The following is a 19091-nucleotide window of genomic DNA, read 5'->3' as shown; positions in this document are numbered from 1 at the left end:
TTGCTGTGTGTTTAAATAAAATTAACACAACCCGACTGTTATTCAGATAATTTAAACACCAAACTACTGAAATCACACGATTACTTCCATTTAATGCTATGTTGAGCAACTAGTAAGCCTTTAAATAATGTTTTTCATTGTTTCCGTCCAATGTGTTATCCAGAAGCGGTTGGAGGACGTGTTTTGGTGCCCATTTAGGGAGTTTTTTAGACGCTCGCAGCATTGTGCTTCACAGCGTTTCGACTCAGCTTCAGCTCAGGTCCTGCACACACACGATGCCAATGATGCTGCACGCGCGTATGATGCCTAACAATGCTGTCTAGGTAGGCAGGTCGCTAGGTTTTGAGAAACAGCCGGAGTCACGACTCCAGACTGGCAGGAAGATGAGGACACGATGAATTCATCTTTGGGTAGGTTCTCACCTTTATTATAGTTACTTGGATTTATAATGGATAAAGATTGTTGCTGTTACATTTAGACTGCAAATAGTGAATTATTTGGTTACACTTAATGAACAAAATACTACGAACATTCGGCATATTATTCATATGATTTCACATTGTTGTGAATTTTTATTTTATGTATAATTGTTGCATTGATTATTGGTCATGTTTTAATATGAGACCTTTATGTACATTTATAGAATAGAATTTAAGATTTTATGGAGATTTAAAATGTGCTTCTTTCTGCATGTTTTCTGCATGCATTTATGAGATTCACATCAGAATGTAAAATAACAACAAGCTTTATGTGTACCAATGGACAAAACAACAGCATGTTTGTTCTTTATTCCGTCCACTCATGTTGTCAGATGTGTTAGTATTTTCATAAATGTTTATTGTAAGTTGTTGTGTATTTGTAAGTGCCTGCAATGTGTATGAAAGCATACTTAAAAGCGTTTTTAAAGGTTTGCAGATGTGGTGCTTTTCCCAGGACTGTGTCAGGAATTAGGTGTTTCCAGTGCTAGGCAAAGGGGGATCCTGGGAGGTTGCTATTTTTAGCTCTTATTTCATCATTCCGCTGCACAGTGCAGTAAGCTGCTCTCTGCATCTCAATGATTGAGGATGGGCTCATCAGCCTCCTTCTCTTTAAAATGTCCACAGCTTTTAAATCAAAAACTATCTGAAAGAACGAATGGATGTTGGGTCATACTCTTTTTCCATCTGCTCTTTTGTTGTTGCTTCGCTGTGCAGATTTTAAGGCTGTTACGAAGTGCAGTATAGTGTTCTATACAAATGCAGCATTAGGATATTCATGGGCATTCAGTAGTGTTTGACAGAATGATGTCTCTTGATACTAAACACAATATATACAGGCACAGATCCATTCACATTGTTTCTTCCAAGGTTGTCATAACAGCATGAGCCAGATTGGTATCTAATACCATACGCCTGACCTTAAACATGACCTATGTCTTTAAAGTTTCCATCCCATGTATAATCTGCAAGACATTTTTCATCACAATGAAGAGCATTACTGTGTGCTTAATAAACACAATCTTTTCTGTAGTGAATGTGGTGAAGATTTAAGGATTTTATTTGAAAAGGAGTTTCATATTTTACACTTTCCATCACAGAAAGTGTCTTATTCTTCTGTATTTAGATTATGTTAAACTCGTAGCTAAACACATTGTCATGGAAATATGAGCAAAGAATGAAATGCAGTTTCCTCACATTCTAACCATGTCTCAAACAAAATGTAGTTGTTCGGTTTCAATTTGATCTTAACTTTATCTTTTGCATTTGTGGTGGCATTTCTAAGATATATTTGACAATTCTGGTTATTGGGTTTTAAAAAGCAAAGAGTTTCTTTGGGATACGATTCAATTAGATATTTTCTCAGTTTACAGTAGCATGTGAAAGTTTGGGACCTCCTTGCAGAATCTGTGAAAATTTGAACAATTTTAACAAAATAAGAGAGATCATACAAAATGTGTGTTATTTTTATTTTATTTTATTTTATTTAGTACTGTCCTGTACACTTTTTTACATAAAATATGTTTACATATAGTCCACAAAAATAACTGAAAATATTAAAATAACCCCCTTCAAAAGTTCGGGAACCCTTGGTTCTTAATACAGTGTGCTGTTACTTGGATGATCCACGATTGTTGTGGTTGTTTTGTTTTGTTTTGTTGTTTTTTGTTTTTGTTTTTTGTGATGATAATGAGTCCCCTGTTTGTCCTGAACAGTTAAACTGATAAATGTTCTTCAGAAAAATCCTCCATGTCTTGCAGATATATCTGTTTTCCAGCATCTTTTGCATATTTGAACCCTTTCCAGCAGTGACTATGATTTTGAAATCCATCTTTTCACACTTGGACAATTGAGGGACTCAAGCACAACTATTAAAAAAGGTTCAAACGGTCACTGATGCTCCAGAACAGGGATAGGCAAGGTTTTTTTTTTTTTTTTTTTTTTTCAGGAGGACAGGAGAGGTTTGAAAATCCACTAGTGTGTAACCCTCTAGTTTGTCTTACTTTTGGTGTACAGTATACTGTATGAAACATGGGAAAAGAAGCATTCAGATTTTTTCTTGTGGAACACAGTGAGCTACACTAATAGTTGATGATTTAATGTGAGGCTGAAAGGAGCCTTATTGTGTGGGCTGTCAACTGGGCCCTCAGTATTCTGATAGGTGACAGCAAGCAAATGTTCCAAGGCATATGTGTTTGTGTTGAAGGTTGCGCAGCACTGTTGTAGAAGTGTCTTTGTTCAATGAAAAACAATACAGAAACAGTGACCTTTTTCTGACTAGAGATAATGAGAGACGAAACCTGCCATTGTAAAATATAGAACGCTGTCAGTACTGGGCCATAGTTAAACGTGACAACTGAGAGAAATAAAGAAATGTCAAGGGGAGGTGCTAATTGTGTTAAATGTAGTTTAGTGGTGCAAAATGACCCGAAGAAAATGATTCACTGAAGAAGAAATGAATTGCCATTATTTTGAAAACATTTAATAGAAAATCAAGTTAATATGTGACCTCCGAACAACAGACAATAGACAATTCACTTTTATTTTAACCAATTTTAAATAACAAACCAATTATAGCTTTATTGCATTCAAAACAAGTTTGGGGACATGCAAGTTTAAGAATGCACCATATCATGTGAGCAGAATTCTATTTTTAATTTATTTTCGTTTTTACAGTAGGGTACATTTCTCATATACCATGTCTCTGTGGGTCTTAAAAGGTCTTAAAGCCTTTACTTGATTTTCCACAAATTAAGGCCTTGAAAGGGTCTTACGTCAGAACAGAATCTCTTAAATTAAGCTTCCGTGGCATTAAATCTTGTATTCACTGAAAAAAAAAAAAAAAAAAACAGTTGTTTACAAATATCTAGACATCGTACAATTAAGATACAGTACAATTGCCGTCCAAAGCCACACGCCTGAACACATGAACACGCACAGACCAGATGACCAGAGATAACATTACTACAATACATCATGTGTTATTAACCGGTGAGAAAGGTTTATAGTACAGTTAATAAAAGTACTACAATACCAGGAAGGAAGGTCAGGTTGTTGATGTTTGCCTGCCATTCTCGATCTGTCTGCATAGCGTACGGGAATGCACTGATGACGTATACTGTACGTCATATTTCTTTCTCCAAGATGTTAAATAAAAGGCTGCAAAATGCAAAGGCCTGGAGATGAGGGTAGCAATTTATTCTCTTATAGTTTCTCAGCCATTTTACTTAAAAACTACTGAGACATTAGGAGAGGATGCCAGCATGGCAATGTTTCCCCACACGAAGACGCTGCTTATGTTTCATCACTGTAAAACGAATAAGCCAAACTAAATTACTCTGACAATGAAGGGAATAGTGTGCTTTACAAAAACCAATTACACAAATAACCTATAAAGAAATTCATATAAGATTTCCTGAGTGCTACAGAAATTACAATTTTAGTTTACTCTTTACACCAAAATGTGAGCAACAGAATTCATTACTACACTAAACGTATTGCCTCACAAGAATTGGCTAAGAAAAAAACCTGCTTTGCATTATTATTAATTAAGTTTTTATTGATTTACTGTAACTGGAAATAAACATTACACATTGCTTTGATTGAGATGTAACTTGAGTCAGCATTTTGTCTGGTAAGCATTTGTATTGTACGGAGCCCCGCACATGTCATGCAACAGAAAATTAATAAATCATGTGCACGATTAACTAATTTGTTCCCTCAATGTATTAAAACGTGCACACAATTACTATTGTGTTCCTTTGATTTGCTAAATCATCCTCACAATTTATTAATGTGTTCTCTCGATATATAAACGGTGTACACGATTTAGCAAATCAATGGAACAAATTAGTAAATCGTGCGGACAATTTATAAATCGAGGGAACAAAATAGTAAATCGTGCGCACAATTTAGCCTACTTTTTTTCCTGTATGCCATGTGCGGGGCTCCGTAGTATTGAAACTATTCTTAAATGCAAAAATATACCCACTCATCAGATGTCACATTATGTCTAAAAGGTGAAAACACAAGTCCACATTAAAATCAAAATACATTTCAGCTGACACTGGGAACAAGGTTATACACAAAAAATGATCAGTTCATATTTTTTATGAGATTGCTTCATGGTAAGCCGTGTAAATATGATACATTGAAAACAGGTTGGATTTTTTTAGGATGGATGTTGCCTTTTGTTCTTCCTCTGACTGCCAATTAAGTTCTCTGTAATGAGCCCTAGAGGCATGCTAATCACATTAGCACTGTATTTGCAGGGAGGTTTGGTGTCCAAGGTGTATATTTACACATGGGCAGCTGGAATATATCTATATCCGAGAGAGCAAAGTGAAGGAAATGTTTTTAGGAAATGTTTTGCTGATATATGCATGTCATCCTTATTAGCTTACAATGAACTTTCTGTTCCTTATTATTACACACTTCTTTGCACATTTCCAGCCTATTCTTGGCATCATATTAAGCCAGATGGTGTAGTAATTATATCATTCAGCAGAAGAGAAAATGTTTCTTGAGCTACATTAACCAGTATGGTTAAGTTTAGGGCTGGACGATAAAACAATAACAGCAATTATCGCGAAATAATTTTCCTTGATAAAACGATAACGAGAGTTCGATAAATGTATGATATAATGTTCATGTGCCAAAAGCAGAATGAAACAGCACTACTCATTTGAACTCATTTGAATAATGAACATAAATTAACTCTATCTTAACTCTTTTTTAATAGATACTACTACTATCAACTCAAGCTACTGTCAAATGTGCATTCCTAAGAGACAAAAATATGTAATATTATTAATAATGCAGCCTGCACTGTAAACTGTACGGAAGATATTCATCATGAAGCTCAGGCAACACAAACCTTTTTCTTGATTTGAAACAATATCACTATTTAAACGTGCAGACACTAAGAAATTACATTTTCTATTAACATTTTATGTTGTTAAGGAAACAATTACTGGAAATGTGTAAAGAATTTACAATTAACAGTCTGGTTTTTTTTTTTGCAACTCTTAGTTAGGAGCACAAACCTGTTTTTAAACTTGAAAGAAATAAAGATTTGATATTTATTGTGATAATTGCCAATATCGACTAATATGAAAAATATTATAGTAATATTTTTTTGGACATATAGTCCAGCCAGAGTTAAGGTTTTATTATCATTAAACAGAGTTATGAAGTTACTGCTGTCTAATAGTCATCTTATTGTATACAAGTTTCTCAAGCATGTTACTGATGTCATTGCCTTTATGTAAAATACAATATTTTCAAATTACTTACCATTTTTAAACAAGCCTTTGATGCCCTGTTAGCAGTACGTTTCTCTGTGGTTTCCAGTGAGAGATGATCAACACTTGCAAAGCAATGCAACTTCTAAGAAACCATTGTAAGACATATTTAAAGCAGCCAAGGCTGGTTTTCTGTTCTTACCTGGTCTTCCTGGTGATCTACTTCAGAGAGGTTCTGGCCACTTTTTAGTCTATCAGGCTAGAAGACCAACTTGACAACCAGCTAAATCTTACTTTGAGAGCATTTAAATCCAGCTAATGCTGGGAACACACTGCACGGTTTTCAGAGTCATCTGGTCACTGTTCCTCTCACAACACATGACTGTCTGGGGTACTGTTTAGTGCTTGTGTGCACACTACACAATGCACAGGGGTCACCAATAAGAAGAATCTGGTTGTCATACAACATTTCATAGCAAAAACACACGTTAGAAGTGGTACATGAAAAAACGTACGTAAATCACGTGTGAGACAGAATTTTTTCCTGTTCAAAAATTGCAGCCCGTAAGAAGCTTGCAATGCAAGTTGTCTATATGCTGATATGCATCGAAAAGAAAGAAGAATATGACGAGAGAATGGTTTCTTGCAATAGCCATGCATGCAGATGTTCTGTTGCAGGTCTGTGACTCCTCCCCTGACATTTCCATTGACCTTTAAGTTGCTCTTTCATTGGCTGTAGTTTGTCGCGATGTCATTTTTAGTCAAACACATTTCAATTGAGACTAAACTCGTGCAGTGTGTACCTGGAACAAACCAGCAAATAGTCTTTGTGCAGTTTTCCGTTTTATTTACTAACAGGAAAATGTTAGTGAAAAAGGAAAACATTTTTCCCAACACATTGCTCCAGTAAGAAATATTGCCTGATAAGCAGGGCTAGCTGAACTCAATAATTCATTATCTCATTTAAGACCCTTTAATGAAAAACGGCTCTATTTCCATGGAACCAGAAAGAGAAACTTTTTTCCACTTTCATTGAATCAGTTTATTAAAAATGCATGATATAACAGGGAAATAAAATGCAGGTACATACAGCCCAGCTTGTCTTTTTGTGAGAGAACAATTCAAAAGTTTTTCAATGGCAAGACATCAAAAAGCAATATGGTTTTCTTCTTTCTTGTCCAACTTTAAAAAGCGACATTAATGTAATACTGTACACCACAGGGAATGCACCACCTCCGCTGCCCCACCACAGGCACAAGGAAACCTGCACTTTGAAAAATCTATTCCCAAATTGCATTCCTTGACTTGCCGACTCCATTTAACTATTCCACCCTCGTTGATAACATTTCTGTCAGTGGTGGGTGTAATGATTAGGTGTCAGTGTTTTCTGTCCTTTTGCACTGAGAGGTCCCACTGAAAACCCTGTTCTTTACACCCACCGTCACATTCAGGCTGAGTCAGAACACAGAGTCACCTGCTGTCTCGAACCCCTTCTTCTCTCCGCACAGCCTCTTCCCATCCGTTGCTCATTTACCCCAGATTATTCTCATGGCTGATGCTTAACATGGCTGACTTTCCCACTGCCGCAGTAGGATCTGTCTCAGTAAACACAAGTTTCATTAGAACTCTCTATAGGGGTAAAAAAAAAAAAAAAAAAAGAAACCTTCCCATTCCGCTCTTCTCAAAATAAAACCAATTACCAGACGGGTCCACGTGATTATGTGCAAAGAGAGAGTCTGTGGCTTGAGGCAAGCTGTAAAATGATGCAACTGTGGAAAAGTAATATTGTGACGGAGTTCATCGAGCCCAGTTTGATTTATTGCGAAAGTAAACAGTGCTTATCAATGAAGGATGAACTCTCCAGTCGTGTATTTATAGCAACCTAATAGATCCCAAGATTCCAATCTTTTTTAGGACAAAATATAGTTTTATTTATTTATTTATTTATTTTTATTTTTTTATTATCGTAATAAGGACCTTCCTTCCTGGACTTCATTGAGTGGGATTGAAACAATAAGCAGTTTATAAAGTATTATGTTTTATTGAAATCCAAAGTTTTCGAGTTGAAGTGCAGCTTTCAGGTAATTAAAGTTAGATTGTGTATGTGTCAAAAGTTGCATTCAGCAACATTAATCATACATTCAGAGCCCCAGCTGCATTCATTTCTCAAGTCTTTAAATTTTCAAATGCAATATCTACTTTTTAAAATCCAAGCTGAATTATTTAAACCTAATGCTGAATTATTAAAAGCTGGCACGTAATCATGACAGCTCACCATGGTTAAATTATGGTTTAAATTAAAATTTAGAATTGCATTACAGTTTTCAACATCATCATCATCGGTTTTACTAAATTTCTCCAGTCCTTAAGCACGATTTCAACATTTGCCTCTATAAATATCTGTTTGATTCATGTAAACACCATTCAGTCCCAAGGTTAAAAGGAAAGCCCTACAGTGACATGTGTATGGATGAGAGTTATTCCCTTGCTTCTCAAAAGGTAGGATACTCTGTGTGCATTTGCATGCTAATAGAGGTGGTTGTACATATACTGTGTGTGCACAGTAACACTAATGTTAACCATTCATCAAAGACTGCCAGAGACATTGATTCTCAAGTCAAGACATAGGTGTACAAATAGATTCCCTGTCAGTGCTGCTCTGGTGTTATTCCTGGTACCTGTTTATAATGAACTACATGGAATCCATATAATGTCACAACTGAAATCTGGATGGGAGTGCTTTTATACACATGTAAAGCTGGCACTGTTGCTTACATCAAAGGAAATGCTAAAGTGAGAGCAGGAGGTCCCTGCAGAGGAAACCAGAGCTCTATCTTTTTGCAAATGTTTGCATGGCTGTGGTAAAAAGATGTGCAGAGGATTTCAACCTGTCTTTGTGACTGTCACAAGTGCAGGAGGTTTATGGACAAAGAACTATTGTTTTATACATTTAATGAATTGGTTAAGCTACATATTATGTGACTGACAGGGACAATAGGTTTTATTAGCCGCTGCAAACTGCCTACAGTTAGGAGAATTAACTATGTTACATTGATTGTTAATAATAGTACATATTGTCTTTGAATTAATATTTAATTATTGGTAAAATAATATATAGCAGAGAAGGCACTCAACTGTGATTGCTTTGTGTAACAGTAAAACAAAAACAAATAATAATAATAATAAAAAGGTATTACAGGATGCCATTCTTGTACCTGGATGTTTTACTACTTATAACTGTATAGAATCATCAATCATAACTTTCACTCTCAGAAAAAAAGTTACAAAATCTGTCAGTAGCACAGTACCCTTTCAAAAAGTAGTATGTTTTATGTAATAATATGTACCTTAAAGATACTAATATGCACCGATTAGGGGTAAAAAAAAAAAAGGTTCTAGCCCAATGACAGCTTTTGTGCTTTTTTTCAGAGAGTGTACCAAAATCTGCTGTTTGACTTAAAATGTACTGATAAGCACCATAATAATACAGGTGGTGTGATAGAAGTCAAGTCGGTTTGTTTACTGTTGTCCTGTCTGTGAGAAAAGGATACGACGCAGTCAGTTTTTCACCTTGTGTGCATGTTTGTGACCTTTATGCACGTGTGAATAGGTGGGTGTCAGTAACAGGCTGTGCATGTGTGAAAATGTATTACTGCACTGCTCTGGTGTTCCCAGAAATGAGCACATCTTTCTAAATGTCCTCTTATCAGGGATTCTGTTTGAGCTATGATTACAGGTGTCTCAAATTGCTTTATCAAGACTTTTTTTCTTCTTCTTCTGCACAAGCTACTATTGTTGTATTACTGCATGTAAGTGCCTGTTGCTAATTCAAACCATGATATATTCTGCTCTTTGCAAATTCTTCAAATAATATTAGTTTTTTTTATTTTTTTATTTATTTTCATCATAGTGGATGTGGGCCAAGAATACAATTATAATGTTTTTGGATAAGTCTGATTTTTTTAATGAAATCTCAGCTTGTGAGATTTTAATTAATTAATTTATTTTTATTTGTTTGTACAATGCCTCTTCATCACATTTTCTCCATCTCCTCCCCCTTCTTCCTGTCCTTGTGTCTCTGGGGATGAGCCTGCCAGCCCTGTGATGTAGCTTTGGATCTCATTATAGAGCAGAGATGTAATGGAGCCACATGTTTGTCGGTCACACGCTAAGATGTGCATTAATGCAGAACTGTTTGTCCACTGCAGCTGCTGGTGGTCATATAACTGCTGCTTTTTCTCCCTCCCTTTATTTCCTACTCAAAGAGGAAAAAAATAATAAGGTATATGTTTCAACATAGCCTGCAGGACATTCCTAATCTGTCTTTTTGGTATTTTTATTTCAACATCTGTAGCTACTTAATCGTGCGGAAATTTGGAATTACTATGCTGGATTGTTTACACTTTAATTGAATCATAGTTCGACACTGTATTGGGACAGCTCTTTTCCTGCTATTGCAGAAATGCAGTACTCCATGAACCGAACCTTAAATCCTGTACAATTTTCGAATTGTAGTTAGTGTGTATTCAATAAACTAAACACTACCGTTTAATAGTTTGGGGTCTGTAAGCTTTTTGTTATTGTTATTTTTACTTTTATAAGTCTATTATGCCCACCAAAGCTGCATTTATTTGTTCAAAAATAGTTTTAGTTTTAGTGTTATTCTTTGCTGAATAAAACTATTCAATTCTTTAAAAAAAATGTGAATGGTGTTGTAGGTGTTACTGTAGGCTTCGGCGCTCATTTTTCCTCAGTAAGATTTGTGGGAAGTCAATGTCATAACCGTAAGTTTGCATGGAAAAGAGTGACTAGTACATTCTGTAGAATTTCTTCTTCTATGTTCCACAGAAGAAAGAAAGTTATACAGGTTTGGAACATTAGGGTTAGTAAATTATGACAGAAATGACACAAATTCTTTCTGTCCCAGTCACAACAATAAAATGCAACCAGACACACCAATATTCCTGACATATACTGACAAAGATATAACAAAATAAAATTTTCCAGGATTAGCAATCGGTTTTTCACTTCTTTTCCAATGTTTCTGTCATTACAGTTGCGTGTATGTCTTACTATTCACAATCCTCCTACACACTCATTCACACCACACACACACTCATACTACTGTCAAAGGCATAGATATTTCTCCGAAAGGTGTCCAACAAGGTAATTATTGCGAACTGGCATATGCAATGGCAGGAGAAAATGAACAGTCTTGCTTTTATATCAAGGTACAACTGCAGACTGTCTGGTTCATGTATCATTGGACAGTTAAAATAGGAAAAAAAAGGCTGCTGCGAGACATTTATTTCCCAGGGTGCTCTCACTCATGATGAGAATGAGGTGACTGGTCCCAGTGGACTCTGAGGTAAGGCACGAAGGACAGTGCTTCCGCTCACTTGGGAGATGGGACAGCCTGAGGGATAAAAATAGCAAGTGAATCCCACCCCCCAGGGTCTCTTTTGTCCTTCTGGACACTGTGTGTCTCTATCCTGGTACCCTGCTGCCTTCCCTATAGACAGTGTGTGACACTGCTGTAGTTTCCACACAGTGCTGGATTCAGAAGCAAACGCCTGTTTCCTGTCACTGAAAAAATAGATAGATAGATAGATGGATGGATGGATGGATAGACCTTTACATCTAGTCTGCACCAGAAAATAACAGTGGAATTTATAAAAATGGCTTTTCCTTTTGGAGTATAAGTGACCATTTGAACCTTTTGTAATAGTTGTGTATTACTATTATTTTATTTTGAAGATTATATGGAAATGTCTTTTTGTATATGGAATATATTATTCAGGTCAGTACTAAATAAAAAATAACCTGCATTTTGTATAATCCCTCATATTTTGGTAAAGTAATTTTGACCTCAATTATAGATAGGTTTTTATGAATTCATTTCAATTCATATTATGGCCCAAAGCATTAAGTGGTTAATATTCACATTTTGCTATATGTTGTCCAGAATGAATGCTATAAGTTTATTCATGCATGAAAACATTGCAATGTACAGTATGAAAATGTATATTTAGAAATTTGCTAAAACTTGCTGTGAGCAGTGTTAGGGCTCTCACAAGATTTGAACTACACAATTGTAGTGGCCAAAAAATCGTAATGATGAAATTAGCATGAAATCAATAGAAATGTAATTGAAAGAAAGAAGGAAAGAGGTCCATTATGACAACCATGAAGTCTTGTCATTCATAATCAACTCCACATTAGTTCATAACCAGTGTTTGCTTATATCTTCAAACAAAGAGGACAATAAGATAGTGACAGGAAGTGAAAGCATATGCTCTGCTGGCACAAGGCAACGCCTCCATCTCTAACAGCGAAGGGGAAAGTCCCCCTCAGAAAGAGACGGCACTAGAGAAATTTAGAGAGAAAGAACAGACCGCTTACGCAGCCCTGTAGACCTATGTAAAAAAAATACAAATAAAGTGCATTTCTCTTGCCTTTTTAAACATATTGTGTGTCTATTTCACCATGCATGTGAAGTCTCAATGCCTTGTGGGTTTTTATAATGCTGAACAAAACAGCACAGTTGCAAGAGGCACGTAGTTGGTACGGATCTTCTCTGTTACCCTAAACACACTGTTCTGGGAAACGCAGATGCCTCATGTTGACACTCCTACACATTTCCTAAACACTGATTACTGTTTGCAAAAGACGGCCAGCTTACCATTCTGAAATAAGGGCCGTCTTATCATTTAGTATCGTTATTTTTCTTTTTTGTCTATAATAAGAGTATGTGATCTGTTCTCTCAGTGTCCTTCAACTTCAGAATCTCAACAAGCTGGAGGCGTCAGGGTCCTCTGATTGAAACCACTTACCTAAAAACGGCTTTAAAAGCAAATTCATGATTGCCCTCTTTTTTAAAAGATATAAAAATGAAAAGGGGATGGCATACCTAGGTGAAAGTCAGGCCAGACAAAAACAGTCTGCTTTCGATCATAGGAGCAGGGGAGGAGCGCTCCAGAGCTATTTCTGTCCCTTTGTCTGCTTCTCAAATTAAGTGAAGGAGCGATGGTGCTACAGCTAATTCCCTATTCGGTTGATAAGCACTGGTCTTATCCCATCATCCTTTTAGGAACCATTATATCATCGCAATGTGACATCAACAAAGATCTATTCAGTTTCCTCAGTTCACTCGTGTTAAAAATAAAGGTTCCGAAAGGGGTTTCACTGCAGTGCCAAAAAAGAACCACTTTTGGTTTCCCAAAGAACCTTTCAGTATACAGTTCTTTAAAGAACTACTATTATTTTTTTATTTTTTTTATAAATTATTATTAGTGTAAAGGACATTTTAATAAACAACAAAAAAAAAAAAGTTCCATGGATGTTGAAGGTTCACTGCCAATAAAGAACCTTTATTTTTTAGAGTGCGTTTTTAAATCTATGAATGTACTATCTATATTTTTTTTATTTATTAAATAAACATTTTCTTTCTGCTTAAATTTATCCAGGATAAAAGCTTCTTGGCTCAACTAGCTTAACTGAAAACTTTTCTTAAAGCACATATGAATTCACTCAACAGACACTGTTGTCTCTTTCTGTGTTGACATATTTCCTTTTGAAACAGGAAGTTTGTCAAAGGGCTCACCACTTTTTTTTATCTTTTTCTGTAGTTTGAGGCCTTTAGTTATGTTAGCCCCATAAAACAATGTTTTCCCCTTTGCTAGTTGAGTGCGGGAGGTATTAGTGGGTGAGACATTCTTTTTTTTTTTTTTTTGGAGAGTCATTTTATTTTTGATTCATTTTCCTGATGAGAATGATTGTACATTTTAAATGCATATATATGTTAAGTGTTTGTCAGCGTTTTGTACTGTAGTAAGCAGATGACCTCAAAGCTAGCAGACATAGACTAAAAGACACAAAACTCTCTTTATGATTTTTGCTTTCATTAAGCATGATGGCTTGTTTAGTGCTGTTGTGCTGCATTGTGATCTCATTCTGTTTGTGAACAATGGGTCTGAATGAAGTGGAATGATACTGTGAGCACCAGCCACATGATGCTTGCCCACCAATAGTTACAGTGGTAAAGTAGGCTATGTAATTATAGTTGTGCAGTTGATCTTCTTAAATGACTATAAACTTTTAGCTTGTAGCAGATAATACCAGCATGATGATATTTTGTTTTATTTGGCTCTGCAGAATGAGCAGAGTTATGTAGCATGTTATTTTCTTATAAAAATAGAAAAGAGCAACACAGCAGTCTACCCAGTGCTGTTTTAAAATAAAACTGTTTTGGAAATGTTTTCATTACCACTAGACTGTATCAGAATATTAAACAGGATCCAAGCAAATGGGTTCCCCGGCAGTACTGCAGAGGGTCTACCAAAAACAGTTTGATCTCAAATTCATTTTAGCTGAAAAAGGGATGATTAAAAAAATATATTTGTGCGTTTTTTGAAAAAAATTAAAAAAGTAATTTCAGCAGATATTAACCCAGTCTTCAGTGTTACTTCAGAAATCATTCTAATAAGCTAATCTGATTCTCAAGAAAAGAAACATTTTTTTATTGTAAGTGTTCAGAACAGTCCTGTTGATTTAATATTTTTTTTGAAACCATGAATATAGTAGAAGAAAATTATGCATTTCTTTCACAAAAAACTAATAAAACAGTAGTGTATAGAACGAAGTAGAAAAAAATGTATCGTCAAAGTCAATAAAGGCTTTTTTAATGGCTTTTATAGCCATTTTTAAAGATGTTGTAAATAATGCAAATGTGTTTTTTTCATTATTCCGTTTTCTTTCCAAAAACAACATAATAACAAATGATTTAAGATTTTATTATTCTACATTATAGCACGTTTTATACAAGCCTGGAGAGGGGCACTAACTGTGGTGGTTAGAGTTGTTCACAAGGGGGAGGGCTGGCCCTATGAGAAGCATTTTACCCTGTTGTTGAGAGAGAGAGAGAGAGAGTGCAGAGCGACAGCAGGGCGCTCTGTAAACAGGCTGTCAGAAAAGAAAGTGCATGGACATTTTCATCTGCTACAGCCGAAGCAGAGCGTTGCGTATAACAAGGATAACCACAGGCGGGAGGGAGAGAGCGAGAGAGAGAAGACTTAATTAATTCATGCAGGAGGGGAGAGATGTTTCTGCCGCTGACTGAGCTGGTTCCAGCACTGCCTGTAGCATTTTGCTTGTGAGCCCTGATCCATGCTGTGACCGTGACAGCACTCAGATCAGCCAGGATTTGACGGACACCATCACCTGAACAAGCAGAGGTAGAGTACGTTGTGTCCCTCTTTCTGTTCTCCGCTCGCTCACGTACCACAAAGTGCTGTATGCCGAGTAAGTGACCCTTGTTTTCCTCTAACGGTGTGTTCTCTTATGTCAACACTGCATATCAGGCACCAAAACATGCATGTTTATCTAGCTTTTGAACTTGTGAAGTTGCATTAATTGGCGCGCTTTTTCTTTACTTTGATTTTCAGTCTTCATCATCTCACCGAAGATTATTTTAGGTATTTCCTGTGCTTTGTAGAGTTCACATGCAGGATGTTGCCTGCTCAGTACTTTGTTATGGTCTGCATTGCCATAGTTAGTCTGTCATGTCAGAGCATGAGTGCAGATAGTGTTTATATTTCACACTCAGCAAAGAAATCAATGGCATGGGATGATGGATTCTGTTGATACGGGGGGTGGGGTTGACAATTTGACTAGGTTTGTTTGGCATCTTCTGTGATGCCCTAAAGCGGCCCACATTCTTTATTGTGAGGAAATGTAATCAATTTTGATGTGTGGGATGATTAATTCTCTTCACAAACCTGTGCTGTCTTGTGCTTGGGAGATGCTGGTAAATCTCCAATTGCCTCGCTTAATTACGGCTCATCATGTAATCACCAAAGAAATGGGGTCTTCATGTCTCAACAGGATCTGTGGTGCAGGAACAGCGTGAGCTATGTGTGTGAGAGAGCTTTTTCGCCGTTGCTGCTTGAGGACACAATTCATGTTGTCAGTCTTCATAGAGGGCTGAGTATTTGTTAAAGCCGAATGTTTGCACGTAATTAGCTCTCAGTCATTAGAAAAAGACACAAAGATAACAAAACGGAGAAAAGATTGCTCGTGACACTCTACCCAAGGTCAAAAACGGCAGTCAGTCATGGAGCATCTTAAGTCCACAATAAAGGAGAGCCTGAATAAACACTCACTGATCATACTGTTGCCTTTGGCTTGTCTCTCATCTTTACCATGCCGCTCTTGGGTAGATGAATATGTTTCTGTCGGTTGGAGAAGCACAGTCATTTATCAGTGTCCTCACTGGAAGCACACTCGGAGAGTCTGTGTCAGTGCGAAAGTTTTTAAAACAATTAAAAAGGGAGCATGTTGTTTTATCTTCTGTTGTTTATTGCACTCTCTATTTGTTTTCTAACTGCTTGTTTTCTTTTTTTTTTAAAGGCCTCTATCACTTTCTCTATCCTTTTTGTATTCTATCTACTAATTTTCTTTTTATTTATTATAAAAAGACCCTCTAACACTGGCGATCCCTGTTTTTTTTTACTATTCTATCTGCTTGATTTATTTGTATTATATATATTAAATAGATCTTGCTACGTGTACTGTGTTAAGCTACCTAAGACTTGTCATAGCACTTGCATATTGTCTGCTATATGTAGATGTAATTTAAAAAAAAAATACAATAGTGCTGTGGTTTTCTGTACCTTAGTGTATTTCCTCTTCCTGTTTCCACATTATGATCAACTACGGTAATGTCATTCCAACAAAAAGTAATAACAGTAATAAATGGGTAACACTATTAACTGCGTATTAGCATGCCTTTTATGAACATATTGGCTGTTTATTAGTGCTTATAAAGCACATATTCTGCATGATCATATTCTACATCTCTAATCCTACCCAATTCCTAAAATTAACTACGTTAATAACTATTAATGCAGCAAATTAGGAGCTTATTGAGGAGTTAATGGTTTGTTAATTCCGAGAACTGGACCTTAAAATAAAGTGTGCCCAATAAATGTAACAAATTTAGTGTGAACATAATTATATATTTTTCTATAAAACATTTTATAGATCTTTTTTTCATATTTTATTTTCATTTTAAGTTCTTCCTATTTTATGTAAGTTGTAATAATAATAATAATAATAATATGAAGAATTGCATAATATTAATTATACACAATATTAGATGCATAATATAAATTATATTTATTTTATATAATATTATTGCATTACATATGTTTTTTGTTTGTTTTTCTGAATTCATAAATATAAAGTATTGTTTGAAATATATTTATTTTAGAAATCTATTCAATGTGATATTTTCTAAAAAGGCTACTTTAGCTCTTTTTCATCTTTTCTCCACCACTTTGTTAGCGCTCTGTTGGTTGATGTTCAGTTACATTAACAGACATTCAGACTGGATTGAAGGGCAGTAGGTTTCCCTTTAGCTGGGAATCAGAGCAGGTCTTGCCTGGCTTTTCCATGTCATTGCTTTGCAATTTTGAACCAAACCCTCCTGTTGCCATGACATCCAACCCCTCTGTAAATACTCCCAGGATTTTTTTGAGCATGTAGGCCCCAGGAGAAGAGCGAAGAGAGAGAGAGAGAGAGAGGGAAAAATATTGCTCATGTTTTTTTTTTCAGCTCAGAGAGTTACTAAAGGAATGGTAAAAGGCTAAATTTATTCTTTAAATTGTATACTTTACGGCATCAAACCTGTTGTAGATATGTAATTGGATGTTGCATGATACCATTTAAAAAAAATATGTCTGCATGTGTATTTATACATTATTTAAATTTTTTTAAAGAACTTTTGTGACGTGTTTCATATAGAAACTGTTTAGAATGATTCAGCTGCAAAGAAGTTATTGTGCACAATGGGGTATTTGTGTTTTGAGTTTGTTTTAAGCATGACCATTTAGCATCGCTTAATTTCAGCAGTGCTCTTTCCCTGTGCTGTTTCACCATCCATTACATTGGTTTCAACCATTACGGATATTATGCTAAATGACATAGTTTAGTCACACACTTTACTAATGTAAAAGTGAGAAATGCAGCTGTATGTAATTACAGCCGTGAACATCATAAAGATCGCTTTGTGGTTGCTCGCACTTAGAGAGTCATCGAGTTTTGTTTGACGTCAGAAAAGAAAACTCTAAAAGGCATGTCAAGTAAATGCATCAAATAGGTCTAACAGCCATGGAAGTGAGCACAATGTTGTCTTCAGAGATGCTGGTTAAATGCTCCTGTCTCCTCTTTAGGCCTGGACACGCTACTCTGATTCTGCTTCTGTGAAATCAATAGGAAAAAATTAATCTTTACCCAGACAGCAATACCCACACAGACCCAGAAGAAGATCCATACCTAAATGCCCTCAGTGCATCTATTAATCAGATGACGTTTCTGCTCAACTGGTATGTTTTAGTGTGTGTGAGATGTTTGGCTGTTTCTTCTCTTTCTGATTTGTTCCATTGTTCCTTCTGAGGCCAGACATTTAAAACAAAGCTGCACCATAGGTTTGTGGAACCCCTAGATGAGATTATGAAAATGGACTCTACTGGTGTGCATAGATATTCAAATGAGCGTTTTCTTTTTAAGGGTAAATGTACAGGGTAAAATGCATGTGACTTTTAGGTAAAGTGCATATTTTAGGCCATGCAACTGGTCCATTGTTGTTATTGTAAACTAAAAATATAAAAATCGTTTTCAATTATGTATTTAAATATTCAAATTAAATTTAAATATTACATAAACATAAGAAAGACTTGTCCTTCCAGCTAAAATGTAAGTTTGAACTTAAGTTGATGTACTAAAATTACTGAAACTGAAATAAAAATTAATTAAAGCTTAATATAAATATATATAAAAAATGAATAATGAAATTGACAAAAGCACATAAAAACTGAAAATACCAAAATAATTATCAATATATTATAGCAGTAAATACATAATTCTAAATAACAGGTTTTCACCACCAGCTTTCATAAGTTTTTTTGTGACATATTCATATAAATACTGTTTTTACTGAGTCACTGGTCACAGAAACGGATGTGTATGAATTAGATAAGATGTGCTTAAAATAGTTCTGGGTACACTTTAAGTATATTATGAATTAAAAATAATTTATTATAACAATGTAGAGAGAATTGAAGCATTTTGATTCCCTCAGTTAATATGGATATATAGGGCATCACAAGACTGATTATAGTGTGTTTGTTAAGTGTGTAGTATTAGTGTGTAGTATTACAAACCAGATTGTTTTAAAGCAAAATGCATGTTTATGTTATTAATTAAACTTATTGCAAATTATCATAGGTTCATAATACATTTTCTGTTTTGTACTGCCCTTCAGCACACTACACACAACAAAAAAAAAGACTCAGTGTTGTAACTCTGCTTACAC

General features: G+C 35.5%; 1 protein-coding gene across 8 annotated transcripts in view; it reads left to right on the top strand.

Annotated features, from left to right (window-relative positions):
- The first annotated feature begins 225 nt into the window (after positions 1-225).
- Positions 226-19091, top strand: part of LOC127964709 (diacylglycerol kinase beta-like) — a 111368-nt gene continuing 92502 nt past the window's right edge. For 5 of the 8 annotated variants that reach the window (XM_052565000.1, XM_052564998.1, XM_052564999.1 and 2 more), the window contains exon 1: positions 14635-14952. The gene's annotated coding sequence lies outside the window, so the exon portion shown is untranslated. Of the gene's footprint in view, positions 411-14634; positions 14953-17949; positions 18103-19091 lie in introns of those variants that run through there. The other 3 variants (XM_052564995.1, XM_052565001.1, XM_052564997.1) reach the window with 3 other exon arrangements.

This window comes from Carassius gibelio, chromosome B9 (genome assembly GCF_023724105.1).
Source record: "Carassius gibelio isolate Cgi1373 ecotype wild population from Czech Republic chromosome B9, carGib1.2-hapl.c, whole genome shotgun sequence".
Lineage (NCBI taxonomy): Eukaryota > Metazoa > Chordata > Actinopteri > Cypriniformes > Cyprinidae > Carassius > Carassius gibelio.
The sequence above is the reverse complement of the archived record's forward strand: the minus strand, read 5'-3'. Positions and strand labels throughout refer to the sequence as shown.